The 26,070-nt window shown below is 42.1% G+C and overlaps 1 long non-coding RNA gene across 1 annotated transcript; it reads right to left on the bottom strand.

Moving 5' to 3' along the window:
• Window positions 1-3,367: 3,367 nt before the first annotated feature.
• Window positions 3,368-20,585, bottom strand: LOC118400797 (uncharacterized). The gene is made up of 4 exons (XR_004829112.2): window positions 20,506-20,585; window positions 14,885-14,938; window positions 7,209-7,282; window positions 3,368-4,169 (listed from the first exon to the last, which is right to left on the bottom strand). It is a non-coding gene; the product is annotated as an uncharacterized LOC118400797 (long non-coding RNA).
• Window positions 20,586-26,070: the final 5,485 nt, after the last annotated feature.

Below are 26,070 nucleotides of genomic sequence, written 5' to 3'. Positions count from 1 at the left end.
TAGGCTAGATTTGAACTTTGTGTTTTCTCCCGTGTGCTGGTAAGGTCGAGGTGGTTTAATGACGCTAACGATTCACAGTATGGGCACGAAACAGCACAGCACAGTGTATATAGAATGGATGGGCTAAGGCACTTAGTGGTATGGCAAATATCTGCAAGGATGCACACTGGCCTTGGCTAACACAACAAAAGCTAACTGAAGGAAATCACAGGAGTCTGAGCTTGAGATTGCCCAGCATGCTCTGCGCCACTTACCGGTGGGTGGCACTACAGCTCTTACATGAAGAACTTTATATCTATTTATATGATCATCTTAAATACTTCATAGCCTTTCAGACAATAGAGACATGCTGGGGTGAGAACTGTAGTGTTGTAATCTTTGGCCTAGTAAGTGTTTAAGATTCAGTCATTCCAGTCTTTCCTTATGTGTGAGGGGTTCAATGTATCAATGTATCTGTTTTTTATCACTCTCCAAAATCAAATCAATGAACAATCCACTGTTTCCCAGGCGTATGTCTGTACAAGACGATAGCAATAGGAATTTATATAGCAGTTTTTGTGCAGTTTTTTTGTAAGAACATTTTTGCTATAAATATTTATAAAATTACTGGAAATATGAGGTAAAATTTGTTTTGGAGTGTAATGTCCCTTACATTTCCAGATTTATTTATATTCAAATAGTTTTACAATTCTATTTTCTTTTTAGCCTCAGTTTGTTTTTTTCTTCAATTGCTAAAGTCTCTATCCCTTTTATTTGTTATTGCTTGCCCTTCTTGTACAAGATTCTTAAATGACAATTGGACCTAGAGAGGCTGCATATCCTGGATAACTCTAGAAAATAAACACTAATGTTCTTTGTAATGTTCTTGTAATGTCTGAGCACTGAGCAGGCAACTGCGGGAGCTTGTTATAACAGCACTCATCATTTGTTCACAATGCACCTGAAAGGAGGGGTGTTTCATCATTCTGTGATAACTGACTTTAGGGACTTCTGAGCCATCATAACGATATACAAATTTGAGTCCAAAAGTAAAAGTTTGTTCAGTGAATGTCAAGTTATTGTAACTGCCAGATGTCCGTGTCACTGGAGGTTTAATACCAGATGCATGCAGCTCAAAGTGAAAGGCATCTTCAAGAAAAGGCCAGCTGCATCCTGGCCTAAAGACCAAGAAAACAAATCAGTCATGCACTAAAATTATTAAGACATCTTAGTGGATACATCTTAGTGCATACAACGTCAGTGGATGCACTATGGACTTCACCAATTCAAAGTCAAATATGTTACCAATATTTAACGCTTGTTGTTCATGTAATCAATTGTTTTGCTTCAGGCTATGAAACAGAACAGGACAGAGAAAGGAGGCTCTTTTCCGGTCCATTTGGCTTTATCGAGTTTGATTGCTTCACTTTTTGTTGATCAACAGTCTAAGATTGCAATTAATTTGGGTTCTCAAGGGACTAACAGAAAAGTTTGCCAGCGATTTTGAAACCAAGTACAGTGGGGAGAACAAGTATTTGATACACTGCCAATTTACAAACTTACAAAGCATGTAGAAGTCTGTCATTTTTATCATAGGTACACTTCAACTGTGAGAGACGGAATCTAAAACAAAAATCCAGAAAATCACATTGTATGATTTTTAAGTAATTTGCATTTTATTGCATGACATAAGTATTTCATCACATACCAACCAGTAAGAATTCCGGCTCTCACAGACCTGTTAGTTTTTCTTTAAGAAGCCCTCCTGTTCTCCACTCATTACCTGTATTAACTGCACCTGTTTGAACTTGTTACCTGTATAAAAAACACCTGTCCACACACTCAATCAAACAGACTCCAACCTCTCCACAATGGCCAAGACCAGAGAGCTGTGTAAGGACATCAGGGATAAAATTGTAGAAATGCACAAGGTTGGGATGGGCTACAGGACAATAGGCAAGCAGCTTGGTGAGAAGGCAACAACTGTTGGCGCAATTATTAGAAAATAGAAGTTTAAGATGACGGTCAATCACCCTCGGTCTGGGGCTCCATGCAAGAAATCACCTTGTGGGGCATTAATGATCATGAGGAAGGTGAGAGATCAGCCCAGAACTAGACGGCAGGACCTGGCCAATGACCTGAAGAGAGCTGGGACCACAGTCTCAAAGAAAACCATTACTAACACACTATGCCGTCATGGATTAAAATCCTGCAGCGCACGCAATGTCCCCCTGCTCAAGCCAGCGCATGTCCAGGCCCGTCTGAAGTTTGCCAATGACCATCTGGATGATCCAGAGGAGGAATGGGAGAAGGTAATGTGGTCTGATGAGACAAAAATAGAGCCTTTTGGTCTAAACTCCACTCGCCATGTTTGGAGGAAGAAGGAGGATGAGTACAACTCCAAGAACACCATCCCAACTGTGAAGCATGGAGGTGGAAACATCATTCTTTGGGGATGCTTTTCTGCAAAGGGGACAGGACGACTGCACCGTATTGAGGGGAGTATGGATGGGGCAATGTATCGCGAGATCCTGGCCAACAACCTCCTTCCCTCAGTAAGAGCATTGAAGATGGGTCTAGACTGGGTCTTCCAGCATGACAACGACCCGAAACACACAGCCAGGGCAACTAAGGAGTGTCCTAACCAGTCTCCAGACCTGAACCGAATGGAGGGAGCTGAAAGTCCGTATTGCCCAGCAACAGCCCCGAAACCTGAAGGATCTGGAGAAGGTCTGTATGGAGGAGATGGCCAAAATCCCTGCTGCAGTGTGTGCAAACCTGATCAAGAACTACAGGAAACGTATGATCTCTGTAATTGCAAACAAAGGTTTCTGTACCAAATATTAAGTTCTGCTTTTCTGATGTATCAAATACTTATGTCATGCAATAAAATGCTAATTAATTACTTAAAAATCATACAATGTGATTTTCTGGATTTTTGTTTTAGATTCCGTCTCTCACAGTTGAAGTGTACCTATGATAACAATTACAGACCTTTGTAAGTAGGAAAAAATTGGCAGTGTATAAAATACTTGTTCTCCCCACTGTTGGGGCGGCAGCGTAGCCTAGTGGCAGCGTAGCCTAGTGGTTAGAGCGTTGGACTAGTAACCGGAAGGTTGTGAGTTCAAACCCCCGAGCTGACAAGGTACAAATCTGTCGTTCTGCCCCTGAACAGGCAGTTAACCCACTGTTCCCAGGCCGTCATTGAAAATAAGAATATGTTCTTAACTGACTTGCCTGGTTAAATAAAGGTACAAAAAAAAACTGTACATGATACATGAAATTGGGGAATTCAGTTATGCCTTTATGAACACATTGAGGATTTAGCATTTTTGTTGCTAAAACGTGTGTTGTTTTGAAAATTGTAGTAGTTATGAGGTGCAGACAGAAGTGTCCTGACTGAGTTGTCAGAGTTAAATAATTGCACTTCTAATATCTCGTGGTCTACCCAACAGTTGTGGGCGTCTATGGGCTTATAGTTTACGTCCCAAATAGCACCCTATTTCCTATGTAGTGCACTACTTCGGGAATAGTGTGCTATTTGGGATATATACCAACTTACAGCTTCCCTATTTACTGTCCCAACACCAGAAGCTCAGAGATGTTTCCCTCAACACGCTCTTCTATAATAATTGCAAATATTCTGTGCTTCAATATTTTTTATTGTTAAGTACTGCAGTGCATTATTACATTCGTCGTCATTCAACATGTTTTCATTGACTGGAATCATTCAAGTGCCAAATTAAATACAATGGAGACAAGGACAGTGAAATAAATATCTCAACGACCATGGTAGGACCGTCTCAGAATGTAATATTGACAAAGCAAATAATATTAAGTGAGATTAATTCAGACATGATGAGAAGAAAATATCTTCATTAGGTGAGAACTTTAAGAAAATAATTGTATATTTCTGAATTATTGTGATGAATTATATACATGTCATTTCAATAAATTGGTGTATTCAATATTAAATTATGGTTTTCTTAAAAATACATTTTAGAAGAAGATAAAAAGAAAATCTATTTCATAAAACCAATAAAGGCTGCCAGCATTTTCATATACATACAGTATCAACAACACAAATAAAAATACTATAAACAATTACAATACTATGTTCTTAATGTGACTGCTGTGAATTGAAGGCACTTCCTGGGCAAAACATATATCCCTCTTTCAAAATTTTGAGCCTGAAACACACAGCAAAATTCAAACATTAAACACAATTCAAATACTACCATAATGTTATTGTCAAAAACACGGTTTATTTTTCAAATGTCATTTTGAATTCCTTACATTGTTAGTTTGAAAAATAGGCCACAGAATCTCTTGTCTAAAATTAGGTTGGAGCTGCCCTTCCGTATTTCCTTAGGGACTAAGGAAGGGCACTTCATGAGTTATTTTCTAATGAGCCGAATGAATCAATCAATGATTCAACTAATAGGCCCTTTTAGGTCATTCTTTAGTCCCTTCCCTCCAGTGGCAGCAGCGAGACCTCTCTTTATGGTTCCGGCTAGAGCACATTGTCAGAGTAAAAAAGAATAATGACTGGAGAGACTGAAAAACTGTCTATGTGCCAGCCCCCTCAATTTTCCAATCAAATGAATTTCAATTACACTCCAACTAACGTTGTGCTTGTAATAGGCTATTCGCTAAGGCTTCATTCATGTTGGACCATCTAAAGGCCCATAGATGCCATCAACTGACATGGAGTTAGTTCTAAGTGAGCCTGAACACAAATAGGCCCAGAAATCATCATCTCTGCTGTCGTCAGCCTCATCAGGTGGAGGTAATAGAAAGGTGTAACAAAGGGTTATCAACTTAACACTGATGACGGTATCCAAAATTAGCAGGATCAAGACAATCAGGTTCTTCCTGTTTCATTGTCTGACCAAGGCGTGAGCATCTAACATCGTGTGACCCCACAACTTCTTAACACACTTGGTTGCACTTCCAAACGGTCTTCGTTTTGCTCACATTCTTAAGCTGGTGCAAGGCTTGCTGACATTTAAAGGTTGTACTTTCTACATACAGGAGAATGCTCATTGCCCGTACAGTGCATTCCACATTTTGCTACGTTACCGCCTATTTTAAAATTGATTAAATAATTTTTTCATCAATCTACACATAATACCCCATAATGACAATGAAAAAAACGTTTTTTTTTACATTTTTGCAAATGTATAATAAGTTTCTCCCATTCTTCTCTGCAGATCCTCTCAAGCTCTGTCAGGTTGGGTGGGGAGCGTTGCTGCACAGCTTTTTTCAGGTCTCTCCAGAGATGTTTGATGATCGGGTTCAAATCAGGGCTCTGGCTGGGCCACTCAAGGACATTCAGAGACTTGTGCCGAAGCCACTCCTGTGTTGTCTTGGCTGTGTACTTAGGGTTGTTGTCCTGTTGGAAGGTGAACCTTCACCCCAGGCTGAGGTCTTGAGTGCTCTGGAGCAGGTTTTCATCAAGGATCTATTTGTAATTTCTTCCGTTCATATTTCCCTCAATCCTGACTAATCTCCCAGTCCCTGCCGGTGAAAAACACCCCCACAGCATGATGCTGCCACCACCATGCTCACCGTAGCATTGGTGTCAGGTTTCCTCCAGACGTGACGCTTGGCATTCAGGCCAAAGAGTTCAATCTTGGTTTCATCAAACCAGAGAATCTTGCTTCGCATGATCTGATAGTCATTTAGTTGCCTTTTGGCAAACTCTAAGCGGGCAGTCATGTGCCTTTTACTGAGGAGTGGCTTCCGTCTGGCCACTCTACCATAAAGGCCCGATTGGTGGGTGGAGTGCTGCAGAGATGGTTGTCCTTCTGGAAGGTTCTCCCATCTCCACAGAGGAACTCTGGAGCTCTGTCAGAGTGACCATCGGGTTCTTGGTCACCTCCCTGACCAAGGCCCTTCTCCCTCAATTGCTCAGTTTGGCCGTGCGGACAGCTCTAGGAAGAGTGTTGTTGGTTCCAAACTTCTTCCATTTAAGAATGATGGAGGCCACTGTGTTCTTGGGGGACCTTCTAATCTGCAGAAATGTTATGGTCTCGGAGCTCTACGGACAATTCCTTCGTCATCATACCTTTTTTGCTCTGACACGCACTGTCAACTGTGGGACCTAGACAGGTTTGTGCCTTTCCAAATCATGTCCCATCAATTTAATTTACCACAAGTGGACTCCAATCAAGGTGCAGAAACATCTCAAGGATGATCAATGGAAACAGGATGCACCAGAGCTCAATTTCGAGTCTTATAGCAAAGGGTTTGAATACTTAGGTAAATAAAGGTTTTTGTTTTTTATTTTTAATACATTTGCAAAAATTTATAAAAAAAACAGTTTTTGCTTTGTCATTATGAGGTATTATGTGTAGATTAATGATGATTTAAAAAAATCTACTTTAGAATAAGGCTGTAACGTAACAAAATGTGGAAAAAGGGACCACCCATACGTAGAATGTATGCACACATGACTGTAAGTCGCTTTGGATAAAAGCGTCTGCTAAATGGCATATATTATTATTATTATTATAAGTCAAGGGGTCTGAATACTTTCCAAATGCACTGTATGTAGGCCCTAACTTACCGATGGCATGTAACTTTCTCATGACATTCGACTTAAAATGATTTTAGCTAGTCAAATACTTGTTCTCATCTTTTCCAAACGATTTCCAAATGAATGAGCTAGACTGTAAATAATCATGCGTAAATGTATTTTGATGACCGTTTGTTAAGGTGCTGTATATTACATTAGGATCTTGTCTTTGATGGAATAGAGTTGGAACGAAACAAAAGAGCCTCGTAACATTATATTTCAGAACATGTAGGACAGAAACTGTGGGGACACATGGATCTGATTATGTGAACATGAGTTATTTTCAAATCCTTTCAGATTACTTACAGATGTCACAGACACAAATTAGAATAGCGTTGACCCACCAACAACATCATTCTCTCTTCCTGTGATTGGTATCACACATAATCAAGATGGCTGGGTTGAAAACACAGCTATAATCTGGTGGAGCTGTACAGCATGTGTACAATACGTAGTTACTAGGGAAATATTACAGGATTGCCACTTGTCAATCTTTACAGTTAATTATTCACAATAGAAATAAAATATTGTAAATCATTTCTCTGTAGCTTTACCTCTAGAGCAAGGAGTCATACAATGTTAGGCCAAGTGTACTAATCAACATAAAGCCCCTTTGACAGTTTAACCCCTTGAAATAATTAATACTCACATGCAATGTCTACGATTGTGAGCAAAGTGGACTCATCGCTAGCCGTGTTAGCAATCTTGCACATCTTTTGTAGTCTGTAAAATGATAAAGAAAACAGTTCATCGATATTTGTTTCTTGTTCCCATTTTCTAACTGTCTTTCTATACTAAATATGAGCACGTCATGAATTACTCTCAAACACTTGACAGGTACAGACGGATACAGTGGAGGGACAGGAAAGGAGAGTAGAAGTGTGTATCAGGGTCAGACCCACAGCATATGCAGTAGAAGTGTGTATCAGGGTCAGACCCACAGCATATGCAGTAGAAGTGTGTATCAAAACTACAGCATATGCAGTAGAAGTGTGTATCAGGGTCTGACCCACAGCATATGCAGTAGAAGTGTGTATCAGGGTCAGACCCACAGCATATGCAGTAGAAGTGTGTATCAGGGTCAGACCCACAGCATATGCAGTAGAAGTGTGTATCAAAACTACAGCATATGCAGTAGAAGTGTGTATCAGAACCAGAGCATATGCAGTAGAAGTGTGTATCAGGGTCAGACCCACAGCATATGCAGTAGAAGTGTGTATCAAAACTACAGCATATGCAGTAGAAGTGTGTATCAGGGTCAGACCCACAGCATATGCAGTAGAAGTGTGTATCAGTGTCAGACCCACAGCATATGCAGTAGAAGTGTGTATCAGGGTCAGACCCACAGCATATGCAGTAGAAGTGTGTATCAGGGTCAGACCCACAGCATATGCAGTAGAAGTGTGTATCAAAACCACAGCATATGCAGTAGAAGTGTGTATCAAGGTCAGAACCACAGCATATGCAGTAGAAGTGTGTATCAAAACTACAGCATATGCAGTAGAAGTGTGTATCAGGGTCAGACCCACAGCATATGCAGTAGAAGTGTGTATCAGGGTCAGACCCACAGCATATGCAGTAGAAGTGTGTATCAGGGTCAGACCCACAGCATATGCAGTAGAAGTGTGTATCAGGGTCAGACCCACAGCATATGCAGTAGAAGTGTGTATCACAACCACAGCATATGCAGTAGAAGTGTGTATCAGGGTCAGACCCACAGCATATGCAGTAGAAGTGTGTATCAAAACCACAGCATATGCAGTAGAAGTGTGTATCAAAACCACAGCATATGCAGTAGAAGTGTGTATCAAAACCACAGCATATGCAGTCGAAGTGTGTATCAGGGTCAGACCCACAGCATATGCAATAGAAGTGTGTATCAAAATCACAGCATATGCAATAGAAGTGTGTATCAGAACCAGAGCATATGCAGTAGAAGTGTGTATCAGGGTCAGACCCACAGCATATGCAATAGAAGTGTGTATCAAAACCACAGCATATGCAGTAGAAGTGTGTATCAGGGTCAGACCCACAGCATATGCAGTAGAAGTGTGTATCAAAACCACAGCATATGCAGTAGAAGTGTGTATCAAAACCACAGTATATGCAATAGAAGTGTGTATCAGAACCAGAGCATATGCAGTAGAAATGTGTGCCAACGGCATCAGCATGAATCACTATATCAGCCCAGGCCACAATACTTTTATATTTATTTGAATATAATACCATTTACATGTTCTACTGTATGTTAATTCAGCTGTTCTGAACACAAACACAAAGTGTGTAAATATTGTACTGTAGATGTGTTGAGTGCTACATTTGTATTATAATTTTACTCCATTGAGCTTCTGTTTTCATTTTTTTAATTACATTTTTTTGTTCTATTCTTATTTTTGTCGTGAACCAGCAAGTAAGCATTTCATTGTGTTGTGTACACAGTGTATTGTCTTGCCCATGACCCACGTGTGCCTGAGTACCACCCTGGAGGCCAAGAGAACAGGGGACTGAGTACAACCCTAGATGCTAGGGGAACAGGGGACTGAGTACAACCCTAGAGGCAAGGGGAACAGGGGACTGAGTACAACCCTAGAGGCAAGGGGAACAGGGGACTGAGTACAACCCTAGAGGCAAGGGGAACAGGGGACTGAGTACAACCCTGGAGGCCAAGAGAACAGGGGACTGAGTACAACCCTAGAGGCTAGGGGAACAGGGGACTGAGTACAACCCTAGAGGCAAGGGGAACAGGGGACTGAGTACAACCCTAGAGGCCAGGGGAACAGGGGACTGAGTACAACCCTAGAGGCCATGGGAACAAGGGACTGAGTACAACCCGAGAAGCCAGGGGAACAGGGGACTGAGTACAACCCTAGAGGACAGGGGAACAGGGGACTGAGTACAACCCTAGAATCCAGGGGAACAGGGGACTGAGTACAACCCTAGAGGCCAGGGGAACAGGGGACTGAGTACAACCCTAGAGGCCAGGGGAACAGGGGACTGAGTACAACCCTAGAGGCCAGGGGAACAGGGGACTGAGTACAACCCTAGAGGCCAGGAGAACAGGAGACTGAGTACAACCCTAGAGGCCAGGAGAAAAGGGGACTGAGTACAACCCTAGAGGCCAGGGGAACAGGGGACTGAGTACAACCTTAGAGGCCAGGAGAACAGGGGACTGAGTACAACCCTAGAGGCCAGGAGAACAGGGGACTGAGTACAACCCTAGAGGCCAGGAGAACAGGGGACTGAGTACAACCCTAGAGGCCAGGGGAACAGGGGACTGAGTACAACCTTATAGGCCAGGAGAACAGGGGACTGAGTACAACCCTAGAGGCCAGGGGAACAGGGGCCTGAGTACCATCCTGGAGGCCATGGAAACAAGGGACTGAGTACCACTCTGGAGGCCAGGGGAACAAGGGACTGAGTACCACTCTGGAGGCCAGAGGAACAAGGGACTGAGTACCACTCTGGAGGCCAGGGGAACAAGGGACTGAGTACCACTCTGGAGGCCAGAGGAACAAGGGACTGAGTACCACTCTGGAGGCCAGGGGAACAAGGGACTGAGTACCACCCTGGATGCCAGGGGAACAAGGGACTGAGTACCACCCTGGAGGCCAGAGGAACAGGGAGGCCTGATATAAAGAGTACACTAAACTGAGTTTCAGTAGTGTACAAGGCTGTGGTTGTGTTTCTCTTTATTGACAACACAAAAAAGAAGACTGAGAAAGTCCATGCTCTAATTCACTGGTCCACAATGGAGACAGGGCTGCTGCTTAGACACCTCAGTTCAGGCAGCCATCTGAGAAACTGACATACTGTCTGGGGACATACTGAGGACATTCCCTACCTACTATAGGATGTCATCGGTCCCTTTTCCAATAAAAACTACAACGACAATACGTTTGTTCATTACATCTGCTAAACTAAAGTTTACGTCATTTAATGGCACATGATGTATTACACTGACTTGTTACAGGGATTTGATTCAAGAGTCCACTTATTGCTTCCATTCAAAGACAAGCGACTCTATTGTGAAGTTGATTGAAAAAAAATGTGGATATGAGGTCATCAAAGAGAGTGTGACTAATGTTAGAGCAAGACACCGTATTACACCACCTACACATTCAATTAATTCATAATGAGTATTTGGGTTCGAGCACAAACAGATCTGGGACCAGTATAGAATAAAGTTTCCAAAGGCAAATAGCCTTGATGAATGTCTGCTTTCTGTCTGTGGTCATTAATTTACTTAGAGTAAGACCTGTGGCAAAGAAAGAAAATGTTGGCAGTAAATACATTTTCCCACAGCATAATACTGGCAATGGAAGGAACATCATTGCCATCATGTAGTCAGGGACCACAGTTGTAAATGAGTGGTTAGCTAATGAATAAAGTGGTGTAAGTGACTATCAGAAACCAAGATTACTGATCACAAATATAGATGAACACAGTATTATGACATTAAAAATGTATACATACATGCTGGTCTTGAACAATCCCTTGTGTTGTGATAGAGTCTATGAAAATGTGTTCTACATTCTGATGAGAACTTGACTGGTCCTGCTTAAAAGAAAAGCTCTTATCAGGAAACTGAAAACAAATGTTAATGTGTTCCATTTCCTTTCCTTCTTTTGAACATCTCCATAACAGAACTGAAGTGGATCCCATTTGACATTAGCAACAACGTCAAAAGAGCAACAATATTTTTAGACATGGGTGCAAAACATGATCTTGCTGTCAAGATACTCTTTACTAAGGCAGAGCTCCAAACAAGGCAGAGCTCCAACCAAGGCAGAGCTCCAAACAAGGCAGAGCTCCAACCAAGGCAGAGCTCCAAACAAGGCAGAACTCCAAACAAGGCAGAACTCCAACCAAGGCAGAACTCCAACCAAGGCAGAACTCCAACCAAGGCAGAACTCCAACCAAGGCAGAGCTCCAACCAAGGCAGAACTCCAACCAAGGCAGAGCTCCAACCAAGGCAGAACTCCAACCAAGGCAGAACTCCAACCAAGGCAGAGCTCCAACCAAGGCAGAACTCCAACCAAGGAAGAGCTCCAACCAAGGCAGAGCTCCAACCAAGACAGAACTCCAACCAAGGCAGAGCTCCAACCAAGGCAGAACTCCAACCAAGGCAGAGCTCCAACCAAGGCAGAACTCCAACCAAGGCAGAGCTCCAACCAAGGAAGAGCTCCAACCAAGGCAGAGCTCCAACCAAGGCAGAGCTCCAACCAAGGCAGAGCTCCAACCAAGGCAGAACTCCAACCAAGGCAGAACTCCAAGCAAGGCAGAGCTCCAACCAAGGCAGAACTCCAACCAAGGCAGAGCTCCAACCAAGGCAGAGCTCCAACCAAGGCAGAACTCCAACCAAGGCAGAACTCCAACCAAGGCAGAACTCCAACCAAGGCAGAACTCCAAGCAAGGCAGAACTCCAACCAAGGCAGAACTCCAACCAAGGCAGAACTCCAACCAAGGCAGAACTCCAACCAAGGCAGAGCTCCAACCAAGGCAGAACTCCAACCAAGGCAGAGCTCCAACCAAGGCAGAACTCCAACCAAGGCAGAACTCCAACCAAGGCAGAGCTCCAACCAAGGCAGAGCTCCAACCAAGGCAGAACTCCAACCAAGGCAGAACTCCAAATATGCATATGACTAACTATGCAAATGACACTCTATTACCAAAGACATTGAAATGTATATTTATAGATTTTGTGGTATGCCAATTTGTTGTTTAATGACTTAGCTATGACTTATTGATAATGCACTGTCCATATAGTTAGGCTGATCATATATTTCACTTCGGTTTTATATTGTATGACATCGTACTGAATACAGTGAGGGAAAGAAGTATTTGATCCCCTGCTGATTTTGTACGTTTGCCCACTGACAAAGAAATTTTAATGGTAGGTTTATTTAAACAGTGAGGGACAGAATAACAACAACAAAAAATCGAGAAAAACGCATGTCAAAAATGTTGGGAAATAAGTATTTGACCCCCTCTCAATCAGAAAGATTTCTGGTTCCCAGGTGTCTTTTATACAGGTAACGAGCTGAGATTAGGAACACACCCTTAAAGGGAGTGCTCCTAATCTCAGTTTGTTACCTGTATAAAAGACACCTGTCCACAGAAGCAATCAATCAATCAGATTCCAAACTCTCCACCATGGCCAAGACCAAAGAGCTCTCCAAGGATGTCAGGGACAAGATTGTAGACCTACACAAGGCTGGAATGGGCTACAAGACCATCGCCAAGCAGCTTGGTGAGAAGGTGACAACAGTTGGTGTGATTATTCGCAAATGGAAGAAACACAAAAGAACTGTCAATCTCCCTCGGCTTGGGGCTCCATGAAAGATCTCACCTCGTGGAGTTGCAATAATCATGAGAACGGTGAGGAATCAGCCCAGAACTACACGGGAGGATCTTATCAATGATCTCAAGGCAGCTGGGACCATAGTCACCAAGAAAACAATTGGTAACACACTATGCTGCGAAGGACTGAAATCCTGCAGCGCACGCAAGGTCTCCCTGCTCAAGAAAGCACATATACATGCCTGTCTGAAGTTTGCCAATGAACATCTGAAAGATTCAGAGGACAACTGGGTGAAAGTGTTGTGGTCAGATCAGACCAAAATGGAGCTCTTTGGCACCAACTCAACTCGCCGTGTTTGGAGGAGGAGGAATGCTGCCTATGACCCCAAGAACACCATCCCCACCGTCAAACATGGAGGTGGAAACATTATGCTTTGGGGGTGTTTTTCTGCTAAGGGGACAGGACAACTTCACCGCATCAAAGGGACGATGGACGGGGCCATGTACCATCAAATCTTGGGTGAGAATCTCCTTCCCTCAGCCAGGGCATTGAAATGGGTTGTGGATGGGTATTCTAGCATGACAATGACCCAAAACACTCGGCCAAGGCAACAAAGGAGTGGCTCAAGAAGAAGCACATTAAGGTCCTGGAGTGGCCTAGCCAGTCTCCAGACCTTAATCCCATAGAAAATCTGTGGAGGGAGCTGAAGGTTCGAGTTGCCAAACGTCAGCCTTGAAACCTTAATGACTTGGAGAAGATCTGCAAAGAGGAGTGGGACAAAATCCCTCCTGAGATGTGTGCAAACCTGGTGGCCAACTACAAGAAACGTCTGACCTCTGTGATTGCCAACAAGGGTTTTGCCACCATGCGTTTTTCTGGATTTTTTTTGTTGTTATTTTCTCTCTCACTGTTCAAATAAACCTACCATTACAATTATAGACTCATTAATCATTGTTCTACTGGTCCATACTAATACATGATATGACATCACAAAAGGACTCAGACTTAGAATGAAAGGGACAATAGATACAGTAGGTACAGTACATCCATTTGTTTTACTTATAAATGAATGATATTTACCCATTGTTTCTTGAAGAATATAACTTAGAAATGCTTTCATGAACTTAGTTAAACTGTCACACTACATGAGAACCAAAAATGTAAACAAACTCTATATAGCCTCAAAACATGGTTCAAACTATGTTGTTATGATGGATGGTCAGTTCTTGCATCCATTGCTCGGTCTATGGATTTGACAGTGGGTACATTTCTCCAGCCCCATTCCTCAGCTTTTTTAGCAAAACAGTGGCGCGGAGTTCGCTTTATTATTGTTTTAATTAGCTGATTGCCTCTTTAATGATCACACCTAAGTACTTCTGGGCCTTTAGTGAGCTTCTGGATAACAGATTTTCACACCAATTACTGAAGTCTGTCCAGAGGTCCTGCTACAAATAATCAGCTTAACCTTACGTTGCCTTCAACTTTACCCCGCCTGTTTCTGCCAGAGTAATGTGCTCACCTTCTCTCCCCTACTACCCTCATAAATTAATTTAATGGCAACTTTCTCCAGCACAACTTTGAGGTCCATCCCAGGTAATGACATAGTTTTAGGGATTTGGTTCTCGTCTAGGAATAACTTTGAACTGTCACACCATGGCTGAACTTTGGAAAGTTTAATAAAAATGCTCCTTGATTAGAAATTAAAGAGGCGGGAATCAGCTCACAGAACAGAGTCTTCGTCTGACAAATTAAATAGTATTTTTTATTTTTTTTAGCTGATATAATGTGTGCAGGGCTGTATGTATCAACTGTCTCAGAGTAGAAGTGCTGATTTAGGATCAGTTTTGCCTCTTAGATCACAACGAATAAGATTACATGGACAGAGGGGACCTGATCCTAGATCCGCACTCCTACTTGGAGAGGCTTGATACACATGGTCCCAGATGTAAGGTGAGATTGATCCCGAAACAAATGGGGAAAATATTGAACGTTGATTAAATACTCTTTGATAGCATTTGTCTTACCTGTGAAATGCTTTATGAACTTGTCTTTCAGGTTTATATCTCTTGGGACATTATCTACAAAAAAAGGAAAAAGAGAAGTTACCAATCAGTGACACCTCTTACCATTAAAGATGAAATCCTTAATGGTGAAATGGCCACGCCCACGATATTTCAACAACAGAGAAGTTACTTCATCAACAATCACAATGTTTTTCTCTCTGACATCATGGCACACGCGATAGAACACCAGAATAGGTACTGCGCTCCTCTCCTCCATTTCATCAACAAAACCTAAACAATAACAAAGGCTCTGGGGCGAACATTGGCACTGTTTCCCCTTTACGCATTTCAGCTTTAAGATAACCCGTTGGAAATAGATAAATGTGTGTAAATGTTACAAAGTTACCTAGAGCATGTAGATACCAACAAACACCCGCCTCACCTGTGCCAATGCAGTAAAGAAAATGCTATCAGAGAATTTGCCTAAACATGTTTTTTTTCTTGGAACAGAGGTGATGGGAGGAAACAACTATGAGTCCTTAAGTATGTGATAAATGTTTTTTATATCAAAACTCACAGATTGTCTCACAACTAAGGACACGCCAACAGATTTATAGGCTCCATGTACACATTCTGTATCTCAGCCAGAGGCTTGTAGACTCCTTGTACACATTCTGTATCTCAGCCAAGCCCATCCACTCTCCAAACATGCAAAGCACACAGGTGTCAGACGTGGCTTTCAGGCAAACGGCATAAGGAGATTATTTCCCAGCATTTATAATACTTATCAATGTCATGAGAATAATTCCGTGCCGCTAGCTGTGGTGCTTATTTTACCAGAACGGACCGAGGAATGAGCAGTACTCTCTGATGCAGAAATTGCAAAAGATGATCGGTTCAATTACAAACCACTAGACTAGAGTAAGCCAAGGCAATGTGTTTGATGTTCAGACATACCACTGGGCATTAAGGAAAACAACGACCCATCACTCCAGTATAAAGAGGCGAACAGGCTATGGGTCTTATCTAAAGGGAATAAGGGTTCTGAAACCTTAACCTGGCTCCAGACTAGATCAGACGTGAGTTATGTAAGTGTGAAAGCGGCAGGTAAATGCGAACACTAGCAGGCTGGATTACCCCAAATCCAGAAATATTGTTTTGGCTGCTGGAGTCTGTACATCGGTCATGAGACCAGTGGTGGTAGTGGAGGGTAAACGCAAGTAAACACAGTTTACCCATCTTTTTTTTGGGGGGGGGGGGCAACAGTTTACCCATCTTTTTTTTTTTTTTTTTTTTGGGGGGCCCAACAGTTTACCCATCTTTTTTTTTGGGGGGCAACAGTTTACCCATCTTTTTTGGGGGAGGGCAACAGTTTACCCATCTTTTTTTTTTGGGGGGCCCAACAGTTTACCCATCTTTTTTTTGGGGGCCCAACAGTTTAGCCATCTTTTGGGGGGCCCAACAGTTTACCCATCTTTTTTTTGGGGGGGGCCCAACAGTTTACCCATTTTTTTTTTTTTTATGGGGGCAACAGTTTACCCATCTTTTGTGGAGAAATGCATTGAAAGAATAGGAAGTGTTACTTTTTTTCCACAACCGACAATCAGAATTTACCCACCTATTGTTCACCACTACATACCTGCTGACTATCCACTGATATAAGGGAATAACACTGTTTTGATGGAGGCACCAAAGGGACTGACTAATGCAACATACAGTTTGTTTGTAGTGTTTTTCAGTTTGTTAGCATGATCACTTTGAAGAAGAAGACTTCAGATATACAGTACCCCATGATCCTGACGATAAATCAACTGGCCCTGCTCACGATAAACGTGGAATATTTCTGTCAGTCTACTTCTTTGAGTGTCACTCTTCTGCTTCTGTTTATCAGGTAGGGACAGGTACATAGAACAATATGGTAATACACAAGCATCTCAGAACAACTCAGGTTGTTGGTGGTAAGAAAAGAGAGATACCTATAGTTTATGCTTTGGCAAAGATAATGGAAACTGTGTACAGGAGCTATTTATCTTTTTTTTCTATGACTGTGGGTCTTAAGGAATGGTGCACTGCTTACTAATGTGCAGCATTTTGACTTCCTCAAAAGGTACATTCCGTCTGGCCAGCGACCTATATGGTTCTCTGCCTCTTACACAGTGGGTCTGAAACATTGGCGGGAGGTCAATACAAATAAAGCCTCTGACTAAACCTTGACCCAACGTTTGACCGAAATGTCGGAACATCTTTAAAACCAATATGTTGGACGGTAATATGGACAGTCTGAGGGAATGTGTACCATTGCACAGATGAGTATTAAGGAAGGACTAGTATGGTTCAGTTTCAGTCAGTACATATGCTATTATGGAATGACTAAGGCACAGTAACGCCATACTCACTTTGACTTGACAATGACTTCAAGGATATATCAAAGCCATAGATAACATTTCTTTCAGAAGCAATAATTCATGCTTTTGCCAGTCATGGAATTGGACAAGATTACTACATTTACTAATGTAACAAAAATATATTAGCGTTCAAAGTACTCAAGGTTCCAAAATCCAACAGCAATAGTATGGATGATATTGTTCCACTTGAGCATAAAAACTTTTATATTAGCATAGTCTTTTGATCTCACAGGTGAAATGAAGTCAGTGAATGTGGTCGCTTCATGTTCCTTGGTGTCCACATCAACAACAAACTAGAATGGTCCAAACACATTAAGACAGTCATGAAGAGGGCACGACAAAGCCTATTCCCCCTCAGGAAACTACAAAGATTTGGCATGGGTCCTGAGATCCTCAAAAGGTTCCACAGCTGCAACATCGAGAACATCCTGACTGGTTGCATCACTGCCTGGTACGGCAATTGCTTGGCCTCCGACCGCAAGGCACTACAGAGCAGAGGTCGCCCGATTAATCGGAATGGCCGATTAATTAGGGCCAATTTCAAGTTTTCATAACAATCGGAAATCTGTATTTTTGGGCGCCGATTTGCCGATTTTTAAAAATGTAATTTAACATTTTTTGTTGTTGTTGTTTTTATACCTTTATTTAACCAGGCAAGTCAGTTAAGAACACATCCTTATTTTCAATGACGGCCTTGGAACGGTGGGTTAACGGCCTTGTTCAGGGGCAGAACGACAGATTTTCACCTTGTCAGCTCTGGGGATCCAATCTTGCAGCCTTACAGTTAGTTAGTCCAACGCAATAATGATCTGCCTCTCTCTCGTTGCACTCCACAAGGAGACTGCCTGTTACGGAATGCAGTAAGCCAAGGTAAGTTGCTAGCTAGCATTAAACTTATCTTATAAAAAACAATCAATCATAATCACTAGTTAACTACACATGGTTGATGATATTACTAGATATTATCTAGCGTGTCCTGCGTTGCATATAATCTGACTGAGCGGTGGTAGGCAGAAGCAGGAGCCTAAACATTCATTCATACAGCACTTTTGTGCGTTTTGCCAGCAGCTCTTCATTGTGCGTCAAGCATTGCGCTGTTTATGACTTCAATCCTATCAACTCCCGAGATGAGGCTGGTGTAACCGAAGTGAAATGGCTAGCTAGTTAGCGCGCGCTAATAGCGTTTCAAACGTCCCTCGCTCTGAGCCTTCTAGTAGTTGTTCCCCTTGCTCTGCATGGGTAACGCTGCTTAGATGGTGGCTGTTGTCGTTGTGTTGCTGGTTCGAGCCCAGGGAGGAGCGAGGAGAAGGACGGAAGCTATACTGTTACACTGGCAATACTAAAGTGCCTATAAGAACATTGAATAGTCAAAGGTTAATGAAATACAAATGGTATAGAGCTAAATAGTCCTATAATTCCTATAATAACTACAACCTAAAACTTCTTACCTGGGAATATTGAAGACTCATGTTAAAAGGAACCACCAGCTTTCATGTCCTCATGCTCTGAGCAAGGAACTGAAACGTTAGCTTTCTTACATAGCACATATTGCACTTTTACTTTCTTCTCCAACACTTTGTTTTTGCATTATTTAAACCAAATTGAACATGTTTCATTATTTACTTGAGGCTAAATTGATTTTATTGATGTATTATATTAAGTTAAAATAAGTGTTCATTCAGTATTGTTGTAATTGTCATTATTACAAAAAAAAAAAAAATGGTCAGATTAATCGGGAGCGGCTTTTTTCGTCCTCCAATAATCGGTATTGGTATCAGCGTTGAAACATCATAATCGATCGACCTCTACTACAGAGGGTAGTGCGAACGGCCCAGTAGATCACTGAGGCAAAGCTGCCTGCCATCCAGGACCTCTACACCAGGCGGTGTCAAAGGAAGGCCCTAAAAATGGTCAAGGACCCCAGCCTCCCCGGTCATTGACTGTTCTCTCTACTACCGCATGGCGAGCGGTACTGGAGTGCCAAGTCTAGGACAAAAAGGCTTCTCAACAGTTTTTACCCCCAAGCCATAAGACTCCTGAACAGGTAACCAAATGGTTACCCGGAGTATTTGTATTGTGTGCCCCCAACCTCCCAACCCCTCTTTTATGCTGCTGCTACTCTCTATTTATTATATATGCATAGTCACTTTAACTATACATTCATGTATATACAGTACCACCTCAATTGGCCTGACTAACCAGTGCTCCCGCATATTGGCTAACCGGGCTATCTGCAATATGTCCCACCCACCACCCGCCAACCCCTCTTTACGCTACTGCTACTGTTGATCATATATGCATAGTCACTTTAACTATACATTCATGTACATACAACCTCAATCAGCCGGACTAACCGGTGTCTGTATGTAACCTCGCTACTTTTATAGCCTCCCTACTGTTATTTTTTACTGTCTTTTTACTGTTGTTTAATTTCTTTACTTACCTATTGTTCACCTAATACCTTTTTTGCACTATTGGTTAGATCCTGTAAGTAAGCATTTCACTATAGGCGCACGTGACAAATAAACTTTGATTTGAATTGGTAGAAATGGCTACGTGTTCATGGCTGACTAAACTGTGTGCCACGTGAGTGTCCTGGGTCCCACGTCACCTGTGATGCGTTCCTATGACGCTCGCCATTGGCTGGTCAAGGCGCTAGAGGAGGCTGATCATTCAGCAATGTATCCTGAATTGAATGAATGAATCAAGTTTAGTATGTTAATGATGCTCCGCCCCCTTGGCATCTTAGTTTGTGATGGTCAGCCATTGATAATATTTTCACGACGCAATGATACCTCACTAGTCACGTGAGAGGGTTGATTGTGGATTTTTAGGGTGCCAATGGTGTGCTGGAATTGGAATATAGATCCCCACTTTACACACTATCACACCAGTGATTGAAATAGAGTTCATTACCCCAATTGTTGCTGATATTATCTCACCCCGAAACAGTGAAGCGTACTTGCATTGATTGCATTTATACTCAGATTGTTTTGTTCTGTTTATAACATAGTAATAATTTATAGTTTTTTTAACTAACATCTTGGCAGCTCTCACCTCCTGAAATCACAAAGTGTGACATTTCGTACATGGAAATGGACATGGAAGCATGCACAAAAGGCTATAGTAGTAAAGATATTGATACAGACCAACGGCAGCTGTCAAGCCCTGGTCAAGCCCTAGTAAAATAGGGATTACAGTTTCATCATGGACTAAAAATAAATCTTATCAGCTTACCTATGGGTTTGCTGTTATCCAGCCTAGGAACATATAAAGGCTTTTCTCCAGGGGAGAACTTCATGTCTTGGGCTGCGGGGAAGAGGCCACTGTTATTGCGACTGGAGACTGAAGGCTTCTCCCCCCGTTGGCTGTCTCCGTTAACCTGTAAGACATGGTCCAGCAGGATCCTTCTCTCTTTCTGCCTCACCTCCTTGCTGTCCATGCACTGGCCCGAGCTGATCAGCAGAAGGAATAAACTGGACAGTATGTGGCATTTCCTCACTGCCTGCATGGCTATTCTAGCTGGGCAAACACAAATCAAGTTAGACACAGTGCTGGAAATAAACAAATGATGTCTGTGCAAAGTGACTTTCTATCACCCCCCAAAATATGCGTATCAAATTAATGGGATGGGAACAGTGTGAAGTAGCTTATTAAATGAAGCACAAAAGTGAACAAACAATCTAATTGACACGAAACAGGGTAACAAATGCAACTCAGAGTAAGATATTTTTACTTAAAATGATCAAATTTGGAGGGAATGAAAATGTTGCCAACAAAACAATTGCCAATGCCTCACAATATGTTTAACATAGCACTATACAAAGCTACAGCAATGCTGATATATTTGTCTAATATAACACAGCAATAAAACAAGGTGTCTTGACTTCATTTCAATCCAAGCAGGTATGACAACATTTACACACTTTCAAGTGTTGATGACAGTAGGCTACGTTTTATCTCTACAAAGCAGATGACAATAACATGGACATAGACATATAATCTAAAAATGTACTTGGAAAAAAAATACAACTTACTTTAATGTATTAAAGGAGGCTTGTGTCCTAAAAAGTGGACGCGAGTTGTCTGTCAAATCTCTATAGACGTTGTCGGTTGTTTTGCTTTTTGGGAGAAGATTCCGTTGTCTGCAACTAGTTTTCTGAGACTTGAAATCATGCGTCCAGTTTTATACGTTCAGCGAGCTTCTTGAAGGTAATACAATCGATTTCGAGTGGGTGGTAGGCAACTGTTGACATCTTTGGTTTAATTTCTTCCACTGCTGTTCGCTCCGTTTGGCATGTGCCCCTCCTTGCAACCTCAACCATCCGTTACGTCTAAAACCATCACTGAATGTTGGATAAGAATACCACTTTGCTCCTTATACCTGTTTAGGAAAAACAATGTTCCAATGTCGAATTTGGATAGGCGAGAGTAATGCTGAGGTTTCCATTTGGGGAAAGGTAGGTTATCCAATGCGCGCAACTGAATGTGAACTAAGTTGCCAAAGTTGCGAGGCCTGTTGAAGGCAGAGGTGTTTCTCAGTGGCCTATGGGCTAGAAACTGACCTGTGTGGGCTAACTGCCGTGCGGATGTTTTTGTACATGGATGTCCAAGTCTTGTGACCTGCCTAAGCCCGGCAGAGAATGCGCTTTCAATAACAGCCCTCGGACTGTTTCCGGCACTTGAGTGAGTTCAAAATCGAATATATTTTCCGTTATGGATTGTTTGGTTGTCACTCTCGGACAATTGTAGTTCAAATAGACAAGAGACAGTTTTGATATAGGCAAGTAGGCTAGCCTAGACTATAGGCTGTGTGTTGTTTTTATGAGTTATAGCGTATGCCTACACATGTCAGGAGACAGCTCAAACCTTTATTGAAAGATGCTTTGTACACATGCGTGTCATGACGTGCAGTTATCAGTGCTTCATTTGTAAATCGGGAGGTAATGGAACAAAAGGTGAGCGCGAGAGTGGGGTGACCTGGGAGTTCTAAACTACCTGAACGCATGAGAAAGAAAATCCCCTTTATAATAGAGCATTGCATGCATATCATCACATTTGCGTAGTGGCATAGAGCAGTAGACAAGAGGCACTTATAGATGGTGCACACATGGGGAACATATTTAGTAGCCTAGGGTCCGGGAAATGTTTGGCTTTTTATGAACGCATTTCATGCAATGCAGACCCTTAGACCAAGTGACACTGCATCTCAATGCAAGAGGCGTCACTACAGTCCCTGGTTCGAATCCAGGCTGTATCACATCCGACCGTGATTGGGAGTCCCATAGGGCGACGCACAATTGCCCAGCGCAGTCCAGGTTTGACCGGGATAGGCCGTTATTGTAAATAAGATTTTGTTCTTAACTCACTTGCTTAGTAAAATAAAAAGACATGTTTTTTTTACGTAACAGGAGACTTTTGAATAATATTTTTTAATACCGCACAAATGATCGAAATGGCAGGCTACTCTGACACTGACAAACTGAGAATCTGAGATCAATAAAAACGACCTTGCTTTGAATCCATCAATAGCCTATAGGCCTAGGTGTGTGCTACTAAAAAGGCTTTCCAGTTTCAATGACTGACCCAATGATGCGCAGCTCACCTGATGAGCTCGTGCCAAAAGCCTATCTCTCTCTCGTAAAACAATATTTGGAAGTTGATCAAAAATGTTGGTAGCCTACAGCATTGAGTCATTTCTTTTCAGAAGGAGCCATTTGCTTTCCAATCTGTGTTTTTCCTTGATTGTATTTGAAATATTGCGAAAGGCCTGTTTTGTCTGCATGCTGTTTTTTCACTGACAAATTTACCGCATGTTCGCGACTGCAGGCTGTTCATTGTTATTAGGCTACAATCCACAGCTCTGTGGCTAGATTATAGGTCTTCTCATGGTGATATTCTGAATGATTTCATTTATTTCTGAACAGAGTAGTAATTCTATAACGTTGTAAAATGTATTTACATCGCGTGGCTATGATTATATAATGAAATACATCGTTGGAGGGATGAGAGTTGCAGGCTCGAGAAAGAGATCACAGAAAGTGATGTGATACATATTACCGCCACGCGTTAGTCTCAAATGCAGCTGGTGACGTTGCGCAAACCATAAACCATCAACTCTTAGAATATTAGGCCCGGGCTGAAAATCTACTTTTTCACATTACGCTTTTTTTTGTGGGGCAGGATAAATAACTAAGAGGCAACTCGCATGAATTTTGATCACGTGTATTAGAATCTTTATATTTAAAAAAGTGAACATGATTTGTCATTACAGGAGGGTTACCGGATCCGGCCAAATAGGTTCCGGTGTTGTGCCAAAAATCTCCCACCTGCCAGAATCCCCCCTTCGCGTGCGACTTGCTTGCTAGTTGAGATTTGTGCTATTCACTCCGTTGTCAGTTTAGCTTACATTCCACTGATCTTAGTAGCAGAAAACATTTTTTATTTATGTCTTTCAAGGCAGCTGTCAATGATCACGTTAGGCTGTGTTTCATTTTTTTTTTATTGCGGTTTGGTCGCGGGGGAGGCACTAGTAATGTCTGCAGTTTTCGGTTTGGCTATTTGTTGCAAGTGTATTAGTCTATAAATAAAAATCTTTGCCAAAATTCGTCATCTCTCCCATGTCTTATTCGACTAGTAGTTGTTCTGAAATGTTTATTGCTTGCCTACATTTTACTCCCTCCTCTATGTTTAATATAACAAACATACATTAATGATTCATTTCGGTGAAGTTTGTTCTATAGAAAGTATTTGACTCTTGCCACAAAATTAAGGAAACTAGAAGGGGGGGGGGGGATTTCGGCAAGGATATTTTCTTGCCTGCAGAAATACCCCCACCATTCTAATTTCCTTAATGTTGTGGCTAGAGTCAAATACTTTCTATAGAACAAACTTCATGTCAGGATAGGCAACCAAAATGATTATGAAGTGTGCCAGGCTTTGCAGTCCCAAGATAGAGGGGGGGCAAGAAAATTGCCTTGCCGAAATCCCCCCCCCCCCTTCTAATTTCCTTCATTTTGTCACCCCTCTTATTGTCAGACAGAACATTTTGCCGTTTTAAAGCTAATTTCCTGCAATCCTACACATTTTGCCATGTCTTGTGTGTTCATATGATACCTGAGTGATCAAAATCCCATGCACCCTTCAAAGCAGCACACAGAACGGGGTTGGCTGTGGGCAGGGTCGGTTCAGGCTGGCCACAGCCACCACGCGTTTTTATTGGTTGAGGCGCATTTGCGTCACACCATGCTCGACACAACGTAGCATGCGTGGTGATACGTCAGCAGTCAGCGCGTCTCTCCGCCTTCACCATGGGAGTCGTTGTCCACATAGCAGCATGGCTGGCTGTCGATTTCCCGCCTATCCTTTCTTTGGATTAATGGATACTACTGTCCCCAACTAAAAAAAATATTGGTCGACCAAGAGTTGTCTGTTCTTTCAACCAATCGATTGGTCAACATTTTTAAATGTGATTTTTTCCCCCACATCGTATTTGTTTTAATCAAATCAACCAAATGCACTGAGCTTGTCTGAGGATTTAATCAAACTGCTTGATGAAGTTTTGTCTATGCCACTATGACATTGCTTATCCTAATGTTGATATATTCCTTATTTCCGTTCTTTTACTTTTAGGTTTGTGTGTATTGTGTGTTTGTTGCACTGTTAGAGCTAGAAACACAAGCATTTTGCTACTCCCGCAATAACATCTGCTACACATGTGTATGTGACCAATAGCGTTTGATTTGATTTGATTTAAGACACACAAATGACTAGAGGGAGTCCGACCGCAATTGATTTGATTGTGCCGGGCCTGGCTCAGACTTGCTGTGTTGTGTTTAAAAAAAAGGATGACGAGTGACTGTGTGACTAGCACCCGTTGTGTCTCTCTCCTCCCTGTGACCACCACAGAACATCAACAGTGTGTATCGCGCTGCCTGTGTTACTGAAGTTATGTTACCGGAAAGTTACGTTACTGAAACCCCTAATGTGTTTAGGATAAATATTCCCTATTCCCTCAACCCTTGCTCTCTTTAAAACTCTGAACACCATAAATCAAATCAAATTTATTTATATAGCCCTTCTTACATCAGCTGATATCTCAACGTGCTGTACAGAAACCCAGCCTAAAACCACAAAAAGCAAGCAATGCAGGTGTAGAAGCACGGTGGCTAGGAAAAACTCCCTAGAAAGGCCAAAACCTAGGAAGAAACCTAGAGAGGAACCAGCCTATGAGGGCATGGTCAAATAATAATAATCACAGTAGTTGCCGAGGGTGCAACAGGTCAGCATCTCAGGAGTAAATGTCAGTTGGCTTTCCATTGCCGATCATTGAGAGTATCTCTACCGCTCCTGCTGTCTCTAGAGAGTTGAAAACAGCAGGTCTGGGCCAGGTAGCACGTCCGGTGAATAGGTCAGGGTTCCATAGCCGCAGGCAGAATAGTAAATGTGACAGCAAAACGGATGCAGAAGACGTAACAAAAAAACTCTAAATGGGGCAATGTTTACTGGTTGTTCAGAAGGTAAAGAGGAATGTGCATGTGTGGAATAAATTTGACTAGTTGTGGAAAATACTGGAGATCGAGAAAAACAAGGTAATGAGCAAGCTCTGGGTGCATATTATGTGTGTCAAACAGGTGCAGTTAGATAACAATATCAATTTTTTGACATTTGGAACAATGTAAACAAGACTAAATAAATTATTAGCATACCAGAGAGTCTGTTGTACCACTTTTTAGTTTTTTTTTGTAAAGCAGCAGACTGAAAACAGTAGCAATAATTTGTTTGCTTTGTTATGTGATTTGT

This window comes from Oncorhynchus keta, chromosome 22, assembly GCF_023373465.1.
Source record: "Oncorhynchus keta strain PuntledgeMale-10-30-2019 chromosome 22, Oket_V2, whole genome shotgun sequence".
In the NCBI taxonomy this organism is placed as follows: domain Eukaryota; kingdom Metazoa; phylum Chordata; class Actinopteri; order Salmoniformes; family Salmonidae; genus Oncorhynchus; species Oncorhynchus keta.
This window is presented reverse-complemented; position numbering and strand designations above follow the sequence as displayed.